Raw genomic sequence first — 16,643 nt, 5'->3', positions numbered from 1 at the left:
AAGCCTCAGTGATACTCTATCCATCGCCACAGTGCTGGGATTATACATGTGTAGGCATGCCCAGCTTTTTACATAGGTGCTAGGATCCAAAATCAAGTTTGCATGCTCGGGCACCAGGTACTTAGCCACTGGGCCACCTTTCCAATCCCCAATAGCTTTATCCTTAGTGGCAGGATAGCCATAGTTAAATGCTGTTGGTAGAGAATGCTGATATCAGGGGATGTTTGGATTTTGTTTTGTTTGTAGCTCTTTCTGATAAAAACACAGTCTTTGCTTGTAGAACTCTGCACACCTCTGTCATAAGGATGGCTGCCAGTATTTCGAGTCACAGTTTGTTGTGAACACATAATTTAGCCTTATGGAAAGGATGATGCAGCTTAGATAGTACCATAGATACCAGGAAGTGGTTGTGAGGCTGTTAACCTTTCTAGACAGACCACGTGTACAGTGTTGTCTCAGAGTTAGGGCAGGAGTTTAGCCATTTCTTGGGCAGTCTGTACTCAGGGATGCCTGAAGTGTGACACATGTGGGACCGTTTCCTGTTTCCCCATAGTAGGCCTCTTGAAGGGCTATATCAGAGTGCAGCGTGTTGTAGTCTCAAGAAACCCCAATAAACACAATTCTTCCTGTCCTAGGTTCTGAAAAAAAGACTAAACTATCAGCAGGTAGAGGCCAGATATCATGCGCGTTACTTAACAAGCCACATGAAATCATGCAGCTTGTATTTGCAATGAGGTGGGCTTTCTCCCGAACTCCTAAACCAATCAGCCTCACCCACCCCTGCTCCACTGGCATGGTCCGTGACAGCTTTCCTCTGCTGGGGCTCAGTTGGCAGGAAAAGAGGGCGGCAGTCAGCTGCGGGCACCTCTCATCGCAGGGGAAGTGGTAGATGGAAGCTTAGCTGCTGAAGCCCATTTCCCTTCCTCCTCCCAGGCAGGCAGTGGGGGGCAGAGAAGCCGGGCCTCTAATGGTGCTGCATCCCTTCTGTGGTGATGGTAACTTCAGCTGGGCCAGCGCCTAAGCAAACCGTGCCCCAATCCGGTGCCACACTGTGACCATGTAATTAGACTCTGATTTAAAACAACCGTTTTCCTCCTCCTCTTTATTCTGGGAACGCAACCCGGGATCTGGCATGAACTAGGCAGTCACTCTACTGACTCCCACCCCAGCCCAACAAACATTTTCTTAAAAGCTCTTGGTCTATCTTCATCCTGTTTATCCTTAAGTTAGCATAGGCCTGCTGGAGCTTCCTGTTGGCTAATCCATCTCTAATCATAGTTATATGTTTTTTATTAGAATATAAACTACTGTAAAGTCTCTGATTAAGACACCACAATGGGAGATGTGATATGTTTTTTGATGAGAAGTACAGTTTGTCACTCAGAAGAGAAGATGTGAATTTCTCTGAAGCCTAAAACAAGATAAAAACCCATAGGTTCCACGTGGAAAGATACTGTAGAAGTTTAGGCAGAGAGACCAAGGGTTTGGCTGCCTTGAGGAGTCTATGCCAGACTTGCTTTGTGCTGGTTGATACATTTACTACCCAATCCCTACTAGAGTCATGGTTTAGCTTAGTATGTTTGGGGAAAGAAGTTTGGGCCCATGGGGCTGAAAATATGGCTCCTCAGTTAGCAACACATACTGCACTTGCAGAGGACTGAGTTTGGTTCCCAGCACCCACTTCATACAGCTCACAACTACCTGTAGCTCCAGCTCAGGGGATCTGGAACCCTCTTCTGGTCTCTGCAGGCACCTGCATCCACGTGCATGCCTGCTCCCGTGTATATATATATATTTAAAAATTAAAAGTTTAAGAGCTAGAACGCTAAAAGGATAGATTTGGACTCTTCTGCTGAGGGTCTGTTTAATCTCCTTTTACATTCATTCATTTGAATAGAACCTCAGACAGGCTCAGCGAGGCCTCTACCATTGAGCTACAGCCCAGCCACCATTTACTAATTTAATTTTTCTAGTAGTGTGATGCTGTCTTTTTAAGTTCCGTGCAGGAGTGGCTGCTTGGTGACCCACTGTGGTCCTGTGGTAAGAAGTCTGTGTCTCAGCCATCTGTGGTGTGAGCTCTGCTCTTAAGCTTTCAGTACAGGTAGAATGAAAGCCTTAGGTCCGAGAGACGAAACCTGTAACTATGCTACTGTAACATCTTAGGACAAAACACTGCAATTGCAATTGTGTAGGGGGTTTAGAAGCCAAAGGGATGTGCTTCAGGCATAAATTTTATAATTACACACCCGATTCCCATTCAAGCATCCTGCCCCTGCTCCATGCAACACTCCCTAATAACTGGTATCTGTGTGTTGAGGTATCTGTGCTTCCTGACAGAACCTTCAGTAGGAAGATGTTGACTGGTGTTGCCCAGGAAGGCTTCATGGAGGAAGCGGCATATATAAGTAACAAGTGTTTTAAGAGCTGCTTTTTATAGGGTAATACTGTATGCCAGACTTTCGTTCGAGCAGTCTGCCTGTGTCTTCATCCTTCCTCAGCACTGTTCTTGGTGGACAGTAGTGCTGTCAGTACCCCATCCTACAGGGAGGAAGCAGTGAGTCATCTAATCAGTTTACCTCAGCTCTTAACAGCCACCTAGAGGTAGAGTTGGGGTTTGAACTGTGCGAGTATGTGCCTAGTTACTGGGCTGTGTAGCTAGAAAGGCAGAGGAAGAGCAAGGACGAGAAGGAGAGGAAAAAGACCGTGGGTCACATGACCAGAACCCACAGGTCCATGGATAAAGGAGGAGCCATTGTAGATTCCCAAGCAGATGTGATCATCATGGAACAGGGAGAGACTGGGGGAGTGAGCACATGAGGGTGACTTGGGACCAGAGATCAGATGGAGGGGCTCTGGAGGGGAGGGGGAGGGGGGGAAGGTGCGTCTCTGCAGCCTCATGCCTGCCTCTGAATGTACCTATTGAAAAGTGGTTTGGCCAAGCTTCCTGCATAGGGAGCGAGGTCACTCTGGGTGAAATAAATCCTTTTCCCTCCACAGGGGGACAGCTATCTGGTCACAGAGTCAGCTTGTTTTGTGATGCTAGAACCAGGCTGACCTCCTGCTCAGGCAGTGCTTGAGGGTGGGCCCTGAAAGGTCTCCTTGCAGCGCACAGGCTGGCCCTGTGCGGGTCCTTGCCTGTCCTTTGTTGGCCTGTGGAGATTGGGAGGTGAGAGTGGCCGAGGAGAAAGGACTACAGGCTTGTGGCCTGCCTGGGTGTGTCGTGCCTCCCACCCTGCATTCTTGCCTCTGAGTGAGGCCCTGTCAGGGTCACAGGGCCAGCGGTGTGTGGGTTGAGAACAGGAGGCTTCTTTCTGCTTTCAGAAGGCTGCCTGTGTATGGTCGTGAGAAGGGACTTTGAAGAGACGCGGGGACAACTTTGCCCTTCTTTGCATGAGAGAAACCTCTCTTCCCATGAGACTGTCGCCTCAGAGAAGGGTCTCCTGGACGGTTGAGTCACAGCATGGGTTTCTGCCTTCTGGGAACATTTTCCCCCATGTCAGAATGTAGGAGCTGTTTTAAGCAGGCTGTTCTTGCCAGTCACTATGGTGTTTAAGCAGGTACAGAACTTGGGCTGTTGGATGCCTTGGGGCTTTAGTGGACTTTAGAATGTGGAACCCAAGAGGAGAAGCAGGCGAAGGAATGAGGGCTCCAGATCTGCACTGACAAAATAAGGTCTGTCTGCCCGGTTTGGAAGAAAAGGTGACAGTTGAGTGCTGCAGAGCTGGTCATTTGGGAGGGAGGACAAAGGTTCTTGTGTGCTGTGGAACATTGGTCCCCCGGCCTTGCCTCTCCCCTCAGACCTCGTTGGCCAGCGTGGGAAGAGCCTCTGTGCTCTTACGTCCTAGGTCTGTATTCTCCCTGCATTGCTCTGATTGAGGGAGATGTCTGCTGACATGGTGATTTTAAAAATTGAAAAACCCAGATATATCATAAACAGTGTTGTGAACTCATTTGTTTGGTATATAGAGTGTGGAACCTGATGTAACGAATTTGTTTTAAATTTCAATCGTAAAGACGTTCTCATTTGTTGTGGAACCTGATGTAACGTATTTGTTTTAAATTTCAATTGTAAAGAAGTTCTCATTTGTTGGGAAGAGGGCCTGCTGCGACCTTTGTTGTCTTTGTGGTGTTCATTCATTTTTAGAAGGTTTGTGCTTGCCTGTGCCTTCTGGTCTCGCTGCACACGTTTTATTTTGCACACTGTCTCCCAGAGGCGAGTCTGGGTAGTTTGGAGTGGTAGTGACTTGGAAACTGATGACTTGGACTAGTTTCCCTCCCTAGGTGAAAAGGGTTTTGTGCTTGTCTTCAGCACAGGTTAGTAACACCGCAGTGTATGGAGGGCCTCCGACCGAGTGGGACCGGGATGTGAGGGCCTCCTGGCTCCTGGCGCCATGGCATGGTAAAGCAGCATCCTCGTCCTGTTCTCCTGGCCTGGGTGAAAGCACTCAGGCTGATGGCCCTGCTCCTGACTCCTGGCCACATCAAACAGCCCAGATGAGCATGGACAAACTCCTGGAACTTCTGGCGGGGTGGGGTGGGGTGGGGGTGGGGGGTGGAGAGTGGGGGTGGGGAGTGGTGGTGGTGGTGGTGGGGGGGTGGTGGTGGTGGTGGGGGTGGTGGTGGTGGTGTAGATTGCCTTTTATTTGGTTGGAAAGTTCCCTCATTGGCTGCCTTGAGAGGTGCTGTCATGGTGTAGTGAGACCCTGGCCCTGGGCTGTGCTTGTATCTCAGAGTTTATGCTAAGCATTAGCAACTCTTGGAATAGCTTATGTTTCTAATAGAGTCTTATGTGTCAAAATGGACACCTCCAGAACCATGAGCTAAACAAAATTCTGTTTTCTTTTTTCTTTTTTGGTTTTTGAGATAGGGTTTCTCTGTGTAGCTTTGGAGCCTCTCCTGGAACTCACTCTGTAGACCAGGCTGGCCTCGAACTCACAGAGATCCGCCTGCCTCTGCCTCCCGAGTGCTGGGATTAAAGGCATGTGCCACAACACTAGCTTAATTCTGTTTTCTTTAAACTAATTACCTTGTAATGAGGTATTTTATTATAGTAACAGTAAATGGAATAATACACACTACATACTTTTTTGTGTCTGACCTCTTTAACTCAGCATGTTTTTGAAGGTCAATCATATTATAGCATCTATCAGTACTTTCTTCCTTTGTATGGCTGAATAGTATTCTACTTTATGAATACTCCATATTTTCTTTTGTCCAGTCTTCAATTGATGAACACTTATGATATTTGTACCTTTTGACTCTTAATGATAATGTCACCATTTTTTCTGTGGATAATTATCTTCTGGGAATATACAGTGAATTTCTGGACTAATGCAGACTGTGGGAGACCAGCTCCCACAGTCAGCTCAGGGTAATAAAAGAAATGCCTCAGAGTATCGAGGGATAGGAAACTTTTTTATCTGAGGTTATTTAGGAATAAGTTTTAATCTACCTGTGACTGGTGAAACAAGGAAATACACTCTTACTGATGGTAACTTTCTCTTTACTTCTCCTTAAAAAATGGTCTCTGACTCTTTTTGTCTTCACACAGATACATTCCACATTGTTACATTCTCCGTACAGGCAAGTTATATTCCTCACTGTTACATCACACACACACACACACACACACACACACACACACACACACACACACACATTCATTCTTGCCCTCTGCACAGCTCTTTTTCACAGTAGTTTTCTCCATAGCTTTTTACTTTTCTCTCTGGCTATTCAGCTGCATCCTTCATTCAGCACGTACCCACACTTTCTCACTCACTCACTCACTCACTTACTCACTCTTCATCTTTATTCCTCTACATCTTTATTCTACTAACCATCACAAATTCCCAAGCATGCATGTGTATATATCCCCATTCATTAGCAACTTGTTACTAAAAACTTCAAAGCAAACTCAGGGACAAGTATTCTGATAAGAGTCACACTTGTCAGAGACTTGGTCACCTTAATTGGTGACTGACAACAGATGTAGGTTGTAAAAAGTTCTGGCTATCTCTTAAAGGAATAGCTACAAGGGCTACAAGGGAAGAAATTAAACCAATGAGAGATTTAAGGAAAAGGCAAAGAATACGTGTACTATTTTATGTAATTAATGATGTCCGGACATGGTTAGTCAGTTAACAGCCTTTTTCTGTTTATCACCTGAATCTCAGGACCTAAACATAGTTAGTCTGCTGATCCTAAAATCTTGCATTAAAAACTGGTGTAGAAATAAATACAAAGTGTTAATTGTTTTTTGAATCAGAGTGGGAAGTGCTGGTGGAGGAAGCTTAGGGCAGCACAGGTGCTATTGATCTCTTGGAGGACTAAGATACACCAAGGCCAGACACCTGCACTATCCCTTCTGGTTCACTATAATTCTTCTGAAGGGTTTTGATTCAACAAGGCCAGGCACCTGCAATTCCACTCTGTGAAAGTTCTACGAAGACACTTTGTGTGGCCAGTTTTGCCTTGTCAGCGGCTAAGGATGGAGAACAAGACCTCTAAGTGTCTACAGTCCACATGGAACAATAGACCTAGTATGAAGCGTATCTTAATATGTTTCTATTCATCAGAATTATACAGTTAAATAAGAAGTCATCTTCCTGACCACCCACAAATATGTGTGCCCATAAGATTGAGATGTAATCATGAAATCACATGTACACATTACATGAAAGTGCATGGTAATAGGGAGATATCATAGCTGTTATCGCACAAGAAATTACAAATGAAAGCAAGAGTATTCAGAGTCAATGGCCTGAAAGCCTTGCTGGACAGGGTACCTCACTTAGAGTCATCCCTCTGGTGGGTTGACATCTGAATTATCAACTGCTATAAACTGTAATTGCATCATGGCCTGCAATAGCTTGTGACAATCACTCCTGACACTGGACTATATGAAAACACCTTGCTTCATCTTTGAGGAACTGCTAAACTGTTTTCCAAAGTAGTTACACCATTTGCGTCTCCACCGTCATGTGAAACATTCATAGTAAGTGATGTGTTTCTTGGACTCTTGCCAACCCTTATTGTTATTTTTTCTGTCTCCCCATCCTGATGTGTCTGTGGTGTCATGATCTCTTTGCTGGTGTCTTGAATGCTACCCTGAGCCCCTGCTTCCCCTGGGGCAGCTCATTCATCTCTGCCTCTGGCTATCTTCTGTGAAGAATTGTGGGTAGGAGTACCTTCACTCAGAGCAGACCTGGGGACATTGTTAAAGCCTCCTCCATCCCTCCCTCCTTCCCTCCCTCCCTCCCTCCTCCCCCCCTCCCTCCCTCCCTCCCTCCTTCCCTCCCTCCTTCCCTCCCTCCTTCCCTCCCTCCCTCCTTCCCTCCCTCCCTCCTTCCCTCCCTCCCTCCCTCCTTCCCTCCCTCCCTCCCTCCTTCCCTCCCTCCTTCCCTCCCTCCTTCCCTCCCTCCCTCCTTCCCTCCCTCCCTCCTTCCCTCCCTCCCTCCCTCCTTCCCTCCCTCCCTCCTTTCCTCCCTCCTTCCCTCCCTCCTTCCCTCCCTCCTTCCTTCCCTCCCTCCCTCCCTCCCTCCCTCCCTCCTTCCCTCCCTCGCTCCCTCCCTCCCTCCTTCCCTCCCTCCCTCCCTCCCTCCAAGTACTGCTCACAGACTTTCCATGGACAGGATGTGGAAGTATTTGGTTTGTACTTTGCAATTTACTCAGTCACAGATGAGTTGGCCATACCGGGCTCCTGCCCTCTGCCTTCCTTCTCCAGATAACTGACACTCTCGCTATTTCTCGTTCCTCACTGGAGTCACCCCAGCCCATTGCCTCGACTGTTAGCCACAGAGGCTCCTTCACTTGCGTTTTGAAGAGCCTTCCTAAGGACAGCATCTAGTTGTCTAGTTAGTTTGAATGTCATGTCCCACTACTGTGGTGGTTCTTGGAGATGACAGCGCCATGCAATATGCTTAAGACTGCAGATTGGCAGATAAGCTACTTCCTTTCCTGTCTTCATCTGAAGAACTAAGAGGACTGTGAAGACATGATTGCCAGTGTTGTGTGTGGCTCGCCTTCCTGGGCTAGTCTCAGGGAATCTAAGAACTAAGATCTTCAGCTAAAGCCTCTAATTAAAGAAATGAACAAAACTAGAACACAGCCACATCTATGATAGGGTGATGGTAAACAGCAGGGGTCTGTTAAGTAGTACACAGAGGAAACAGTGTTGCTTTTTAAAGGAGATCATTTGAATCAGTTGGTAGAAGGATAAAGGAGAGTCCTAAGGGGTCATTTTACCCATCTAGTCCTCTAACAGATGACATGCTCATGAAGTGAAGTGTCTTGTCCAAGGCTGGAAACACTAGTTACAGCGGTGACTGAAACTTAGGGTCCCTGGTCACTGGGCCAGTGTTTTCCTGCTCATATCCCTAGGTTTCCTCGTTGGCCACTTAACTCACAGATACAGCAATCCTAGCTGAAAGCAAACCTGCCTTCCTCTGGCTCCTAAACACTGTGGGTACAGGGCCAGGGAGAAGTAGCCTGTCTAGGAGGTACCTGCTTGTGACAGTGACATCCATTAGTAAGCAAAGCTTTCCTTGACTCCTGGATGGTCTCTGGACACAGTGGCAGGAAGAAGTATCTGGTGACCTTCTGGAAAGGTCACCTTCCCAGCGGCCTCCTTCCCTTCCTACAGCCAAAAGCTGGGCTCAGAGAAGGACTGTTGGTCCGAAATGGAAAGCAGAGTAGCCACAAAAGAAGGATTTATTTGGTGTTGCATGGAAAGTGGGACCTGCCCTTGGTTGTGTTTCGTGTCTCTGTCTTTTTAAAGCAAGCAAACAGCACTGCTGAAAAATATTTCACTTTGCAAAACACCGTGTGGTTTACTTGGTTCAGAATGGCAGAGGTTCACGCTAAAGCCTGAATGTCTGGCTCTCATTGGGAGTGTGGTCTCTACCGCTTGAGTGTTGAGAGTGCCAGGACCTCGGCTCCAGGGTTGTTGGAGTCAAAGCCCCAGGCAGAACTCTCCATTCTCAGCAGCTGCAGCTGCCTGTTATGGTTGGTGGGTTTTTTTTTTTTTTTTTTTAAAGTAGAATAATATCAAATAAAGAGAAATACTGCTAGTGCAGTTCTTTGATTCTAGAGACTTTTCAAGTTTATTATTTTAACCCAGCTGAGATGAAATGGCTTTCAAAAGTTCTCTTCCTGAACATCAACCGAATTCCATGTCAGATGCCGTGTGGCTCAGTTGTGTAGATCCTCAATTCATGTGGGTCACTAGGAGGGTTAGGAGAGCTGGCAGCTGGCAGTGAGCTCCACCTCTTACATTTCCCTGGGTTCCATCCCTTCTCACTAGGGGTCTGTTAGGGACACAGGTTTGAAAACAATGCTGTCTTTGGTCTGAGGTTATCTAAACCAGAAGCTAACAGTCCCTGCAAGTCTCCACTCTGCTGCGCCTGCCCTGTACACACAGAATGGTGCTGGGGAATTGTTTTGTACTGGAGGAGGCAGCACTTTGAACTATGCTGAGAGGCTCTTGTTAGACTCTGAATCAAGGACTGAGATTGACTCTTGTCTAGTAACCATGAGCTTGCCAGGAGCCAAAAAGCAGTAGGCCACTCTCATTGTCCTTGTCTGTCAGATCCCTAACACAGAACTCTTTGGAAGGCACCAGATGTGAGCAGGATCTTTTTTCAGGGTTGTCCTGGCTAAGGGAGGGAGAGAATGATGACAGGAGAGAGTGAGTTTTTCTCAGTCCTTTCCCTGTGACCATCGAAAGCGTCTCTTCAGTGACTGGCTCTGACACACTTGCAGATAGAGACTCGAGAAGTGCTGCAGTCAGAACGAACACCACCATCAGAGGAACAAACACCACAGCGCACAGTGAGCTGAGATGAAGTAGCATCAGAATGATGGGGTGGGAAAGAGCACGTAAATGTTGTTAGCGCAGCGGCACCCCAACCCCGGTTTTGTTTTCTGTGGCATTGATTATATGGGGTCAACTCAAGTCCACAAATATTACATGGAAAATTCCAGAAATAAATAATTCAGATCTTTAAATTGTGCAGCAGTGCCCCACTCTATCCTGCGTAGATTATGAATTATCCCTTTATACCACCAACTGCCATCTTGGTTATCAGATCTGATACTGTGGTATCAGTACTTATGTTCAAGCAATCCCTACTTTGTTTGCTTGTTTATTGGTACTGGGGTTGAAGCTAGGGCCTTGTACATGCTGGGCAATTACTCTTCCAATAAGCTGTAACTAGCCTCTCCCACCTCCTCCTCTTTCTCTCTCTCTTTTAAAATCGGGTCTCTCTAAGTGTCCTAGGCTGTCCTTGAACTTGTAATCCCCTTGCCTTAGCTTCCCATGTGCTTTGCCACTCCACCCAACTCAAGTAATTCTCATTTTGTATGGCTCCCAAGTGCTAGAGTAGTGTGCTGGCTATTGATTACAATGTATTGCCGTTAGTATGTCATTTATCATAAGAACTGTGTGTATATTACTCAGCTTAATTTCCCATAGTTTTAGGCATCCATTGTTTTTGTTTCTGTTTTTTGAGACAGGATCTCAAGAAGCTCATTCTGGCCTCAATCTCACTACTAGCTGAGGATAACCTTGAACTCCCTTACTTCTGTCTCTCCCTGCTAAATGCTGGGATTTGCTGCTATTACAGCTGTTCACTGCTGTACCTGCAGATAAAGTGAGATAAATGTAGTCTAATTCTGATGCTCTTCACAAAGGACAATAAGGACTACTACTCTGGGTAAACTCTAACTCAGTACATTCTTTTTGTGGTGTAGAGTTTGGAAGCGGGGCCTAACTGTGTACAGAACAGCAGAACTGTTGTGTAGCTCACGGGTGCTAGAACATGTACCTTTCTGCCCCAGGCACTCTGGTGCTGGGTGCCGTGATGACAGGCATGCACCACCAGCTACTGAGTACATTCTGTGGTTTGTTTTGAGATAGAGATAGAGATAGAGATAGAGATAGAGATAGAGATAGAGATAGAGATAGAGATAGAGATAGAGATGAGAGAGAGAGAGAGAGAGAGAGAGAGAGAGAGAGAGAGAGAGAGAATTTGAGGTAGAGTCTTGTTTTGTAGTTGACTATCCTAACCTGGAACTTGCTTTGTAGCCCTGGTTAGCTTTGAACTCAAGTGATCCTTCTGACCCTTAACCTCAGGAGAACGTATGGATTATAAACAAGCACCGTGATGCCCAGTTTCTGATTGCGTTATTTAAAAACTTCTTGAAAATCTGCTGCTGCAAGCCGGGTGGTGGTGTCCAATCCTTTAATCTCTGGGAGACAGAGACAAGCAGAGACAGGCGGATCTCAGTGAGTTCGAGGCCAGCCTGGTCTACAAAGCAAGTTCCAGGATAGCCAGAACTGTTACACAGAGGAAACCCTGTCTCGAAAAAAAACAAAAACAAAACAAATCTGCTGCTGCTTTTGTCAATTTACCCATTCCTGTAAGTGTAGGTACCCAAAACTGAGGTGTACTAGGGATAAAGTATAACCAACAGAGGGTTGTTGTAGAGCACTGGACCTCAGGTAGGGGACAGCAATAGTCTGGTAACTGGATTTTGTGGTACATGCCTGTAATCTCAGCACTTAAGGCTGAGGCAGGAAGATTTCAAGTTTGAGACAAGTGTGTATGAAGGAGACCCTGATAATAGGCGGGTTGGTGCACACTTGTGGAAGTCTGTGAACTCCACTGAACTCCACCTGGGGATGTTCGGAGAGAGCTAAGGTGAGGAGGAGACTCAGCCTGGCACCCTGGCCGCTTGCTCACTCTGCCTGAGAAAACTGGAACCCCAAGGGGTACAGTTCAGGGAGACAATTCTCTGCAGTCAGCACACCCTCTAAACCAGGCCCTTACCAGTGTGGTTTCTTTTTGGTTGTGCAGGCTGTGGCTCTGGAACACATGGAACAGATGTGAGGGTTTCTCCTAACGCTGCTTAAGGCTTCTGCACCTTCTGCACATTGGATATCTCTACCCGATTCCCCTCTTCGTCAAAAAATAAACACAAATCCTCTTTACTCGATATCTCTACCAGATTCCCCTCTTCATCAAAAAATAAACACAAATCCTCTTTACTCGCTAAAAACGACATGCAGAAGGCTCTACAGTTGGATTCACTAAAGCCGCTGCTGTGAAGCAGATCTGGTGAGGGAAAGGGTCAAAGGGGAAAGGCCACGGCCAGAAGATGCGCTGAGATAACCCAGATATCTGTGCCCCCTCTCAGCTCCTGCTCCTTTGGTAGATAGTAACAATAGATAGTGAGCTGTCACAGTTGCCACTTGGCTTTTGAAATATAAATGATCCACGAAGAGATGAATGAAACTCAGCTCAGCCCAATTGTATTATAACTGGTGCTGGACCAGGACTTCTAGAGTCTGGACCGGGACTTCTAGAATCTGGACCAGATCATTTTACTTTAGCCATGTTTAAGCACAGCACAGTTTTGAAAAAAGTATTCAGATAACAGTTAACTCAGTCCCAAGTGCCCCACAATTAATGACATGTTTACACTGAGATTCCTTACAAAGTACGTCTGGCTTTCTTTCACAAGAATGGGTAATGTTGACTCAGAGGTAGCGCCCAAGATTTAGAGTCTAGGGAGCTTGACTGAGGTAAACACAATGTCTGTGGGTGTCAGGATTGGCATGGCCCTAAGTGACATAGAAGTCACTTAGAGCCAGGCAGTGGTGGCGCACGCCTTTAATCCCACCACTCGGGAGGCAGAGGCAGGCAGATCTTTGTGAGTTCGATGCCAGCCTGGTCTACATGAGCGAGATCCAGGACAGGCGCAAAGCTACACAGAGAAACCCTGTCTCAAAAAAACAAAACAAAGCAAACAAACAAGAAAGAAGTCACTTAGGCTATTGTAAAGCATTAAGTGGCATCACTCATAAGAATGGGTTTTATGATCTAAAAGCAATGTCCAAGATTTAGTGGAAAGGTCTTGGATAAGTATAAACATAAATTCTGGGAGGTAAGACAGAGTCTGTCTCATCAGACAGCAAAGGATCACCAGGTTGTAAAATGACATCATTTCTGGTGTTCCAGCGGCTTCTCACCTCATTCTGTTGAAGAGGTGAGCTGTGTGTTTAACTTTCCTGGCTTCTCCAGTGCTTGTCTGTGTGCACAGGGCTCTTTGCTCTCTACATATAAATGCGTACCTCAGCAGTTTACTGCTCTGTATTAAGCTTGCTAGTGGGCAGACTTTTCCCGTCAAAGTCTGCTAGTAAACTCTGTAGGCTCTGGGCTTCCATTGTAGTACAAGAGTGGCCCAAACAATGCCAATATGAGCATGGCCCCTCCTAGTAAACTTTATTTACATAAATGGGAGACTGGCTGGATCTGACCTATGGGCTGTAGTTTTCCTGGCTCCTATTTTAGCCCCTGAGTGGCTCCATGAGGTCATATACAGTTATTTTCCTTTTTCTCTGAGGGTCAGACTTCATGGCCTAAACTTTATGCTCTGGCAACCAGAGTCTGGCTTAAGTTGCAGGTAAGGGCTGCATGAAGCACATGCCTAGCAGGCAAGCATAATTCAGTGTCTGTTCCTCTCTATGGAGTCATGGAATCACTGGAAATAACTGACAGGGAAATGAATTACTTGTATGTATCTATTTCAGACACCTTACGGATGAAGGAGTAGTGAGGAATGTAAGGATGAGGATGTGGGGATCCCAGGCTGATTTAGAGAGAGATGCTGGAGCCAGAACCGAATGTCTGCTGTTCATGGTTCTCAGGAATGGGGTTAGGGAGCAAGTGGTCCAGGCTTTCAGGAGCATGAGTTGCTTAAGTCTGTTGGCGTCCTGTCCTATGGAAGACAGTTAAAGCTCATGTCCTACCAAGGTTTAAAAAAATCATAAATAGTTCAAATTAACAGATGAAAATCCTTGAAGCATACATAAAAGACGTGCATAGTTAATGTATGTATACTGCTGAGGTTGTTTGCACAGCCTTTCACGAGAAGGGTAGCTCCTTGGTAGCCTGGATTTAAATTGATTAATTAGCCAGTAAATTCTATAGCACTGGGATCAGACCTAAGGCCTGTGCATGCTGGGCAAGCAGCCTGCTGGTTGAGCTGCACCCCAGCCTTGGAGTGGGATCCTATACCTGTTTATTTGATGCTTATATCCCCATGGCCTGAAAAATCCTTGCACATAGTAGGTGAGAACCAGTGGATGATCAAACTCTGTCTGTAACACACGTGTGTGTCATGCAGTGTGTAGTAGGGGTAAATAGTACCCATACAAACTCTAATTTGACTGAGTTTTTCAAATTTCCCCAGAAATGACCATGCATGCAGTTGTATCTCTTGGGATGGTTCACACATTTAAGAGGCTCTTAGCTGATTGGCTTAGCTCAGAGAGAGTTGTCACCAAGGCTTGAAGAACCCTCTGAGTGTTTCTTTCTCTGGGCTTAGGGCTACCTTGCTCTGCTCCTTTACCCCCATCCGCCCAGGAGAGTTGACTGACTCCCATGGATTGCCTCTTTCCCCGTGTGTATGCTGGCCACCCCCAAATCCTTACCCCTTTCTTGCTGGCCTGGAACTTGTTCTATAGACCAAGATGGTCTTGACCTTGAGGCATTCCTCCTGTGTCAACCTCCCAGCTGCTAGGATTGCAGCCTTGTGCCATCATGCCCATTGTCTCTAGTCCGGCTGTCTTTCTGGAGGCCCTTGTGGGACCATCCAGCCACAGTCACACTTCCTCCAGGACAAGCCGTCCTTGAATGAATGGCTGCCCTCCTGTTCTGTGATTCACTTCTGTGATGGCCTGTCAGCTGCAAAACTGGGAAGCCGCCTCCCACGTCCCTGCACCTTTATTCCCAGGTGGTGTCACATCTAACGGGACAGCCTCTCTCATGGCGCTGTTCTCAGGGTTCTTCACTGGCAATTCCTCCTACTTCTCCCTCAGAATTGTGACTCGTGTGGCCTACATTGATTTTTACCTAAATCTCTGTCAATGGAGGGTGAAATTCACTGACTTCACTCTGTCTGGAAGAGCCTTTTCTCCAGCCCTGCTTAGTCTTCTGGGAGTTCTCTGGTTTAGACTGGAAGCTTATTTATTTAACTCTTCAGTTAGAGCTGTTTTCTAGCTATTTGATTATGCTAGTCACAAACAGAGTGTGTAAACTATATTATCAGTCTGCCTGTATGTGGGGTGTGATGCTCCTGGTTTGAGAGGTGGTAGGATCAGGTAAAACCAGACCATGGATTTTTAATCCACCCCCCCCCCTTTGTTTGGCTTTTAATAAGGACAACACACACACACACACACACACACACACACACACACACACGTCCTAATTGGTATTGCTGTTTTTAAACACCTCTGGGTTCCCCAGAGGGCTGCAGGATGCTAACATATCCAGAAAAGAGCCCTGGTGGTCCACTGTCCCGCAGAGGGTAGAGACTGGCACAGTATTCCTGTCCCACAGTTGTGCCCTGATTGGTGACAGGCCAATACTGCTGTCAGAACTACTTCAAGGAGAAGATCTAAGGGAGCCTGAAGTGGAGACCAAGGGAGACACACACACACACACACACACACACACACACACACACACACACACACACACACCCCGCCACATTCTTTTCAAGTGAGGGCTGATGAAGAATTCTTAGATACTGTTCGTCCGGTTCTGTGAGTTAACTTATCACTCATGCAGAGCTGCCCGGAGCTTTTCTCAGCAGTGTGATTTCATTTGAAGCTCCAGAAATTTGACAGAATGAAATGTAAGACAAATTAGCTTTGCTAATATCACATTTTCATCTCTGAAGTCATACTGTTGCTGAGGCATGTGACTCCCGTCTTCCTTTGTTCTGAGAGAACCACTCCCTCCCAAAAACCTACTTGTTCTCTAAGTGTGCATCTTCTGGAACCCTAGTCGATGAGACCAGTAGACCATTCTGTAGCCGTGTGTGTGTGTGTGTGTGTGTGTGTGTGTGTGTGTGTGTGTGTTTACCATGTATGCACATGTTCACATGTGTATAAGTACACATGGAGGCCAAGGGTTGATGCTGGGTGTCCTCATTGGTCCCTAACTTGTGTTGAACAGGCTCTCTCACTGAACCCTCGGCTAATTGGTTCATCCAGACTGTCTGTCCCGCAGACCTCAGGGATCCCCCATCTCTACCTCCCCAGTGCTGGGATTAAGACATGTACCTCAGTGCCCGGCTTTTTACATGGGCAGTGGGGATCCAAGCTTGGGTACTCAGGGTACCACAGTGAGCACTTTATCAGCTAAGCCATCTCCCTCCTCTTGCCCTAATTTTTGATCTTAACTTCCCCAGACTTGAAGATGTCAGGACATTGCTGGTGTCTCACCTTTGGAGGCAGGATAATTAGTGCTGCTGCTTCCGGCTCCTTTGGCCTGAGCTCGGTACTTCTGCTCACGCCTCGGAAGGATTTCCCAGATGGACTTCCCTTTAGGAGGTGACCAGGTCTGCGAGTTCTGTCAATGTTTTTGGAACTTTTGTTTCATCTTGTTAATTCTGCAGATCAGTTTCAGGGCCTTGCATGTGCTTGCTAAGTGTCCTGCCAATGACCTTTCTCTCTAGCCCCTCATGTTTTGAGGCAGGGTCTAGCCTTGTAGCTCATCCTAGCTCAAAGCTTGGTAGGTGTCCCAGGCTGGCTTCTAACCTGTGATACTCCTGCGTCATCCTCTTACATACTA

At 46.7% G+C, this 16,643-nt stretch overlaps 1 protein-coding gene across 1 annotated transcript in view; it reads left to right on the top strand.

Moving 5' to 3' along the window:
* Serinc5 (serine incorporator 5) overlaps positions 1 to 16,643 on the top strand; it is a 96,707-nt gene that overhangs the window by 41,991 nt on the left and 38,073 nt on the right. The window lies entirely within an intron of this gene.

The sequence above is a fragment of the Peromyscus eremicus genome, chromosome 11 (genome assembly GCF_949786415.1).
Source record: "Peromyscus eremicus chromosome 11, PerEre_H2_v1, whole genome shotgun sequence".
Taxonomy (NCBI): domain Eukaryota; kingdom Metazoa; phylum Chordata; class Mammalia; order Rodentia; family Cricetidae; genus Peromyscus; species Peromyscus eremicus.
Note: the sequence above shows the minus strand (reverse complement) of the source record. Positions and strands in the feature narration are given on the sequence as shown.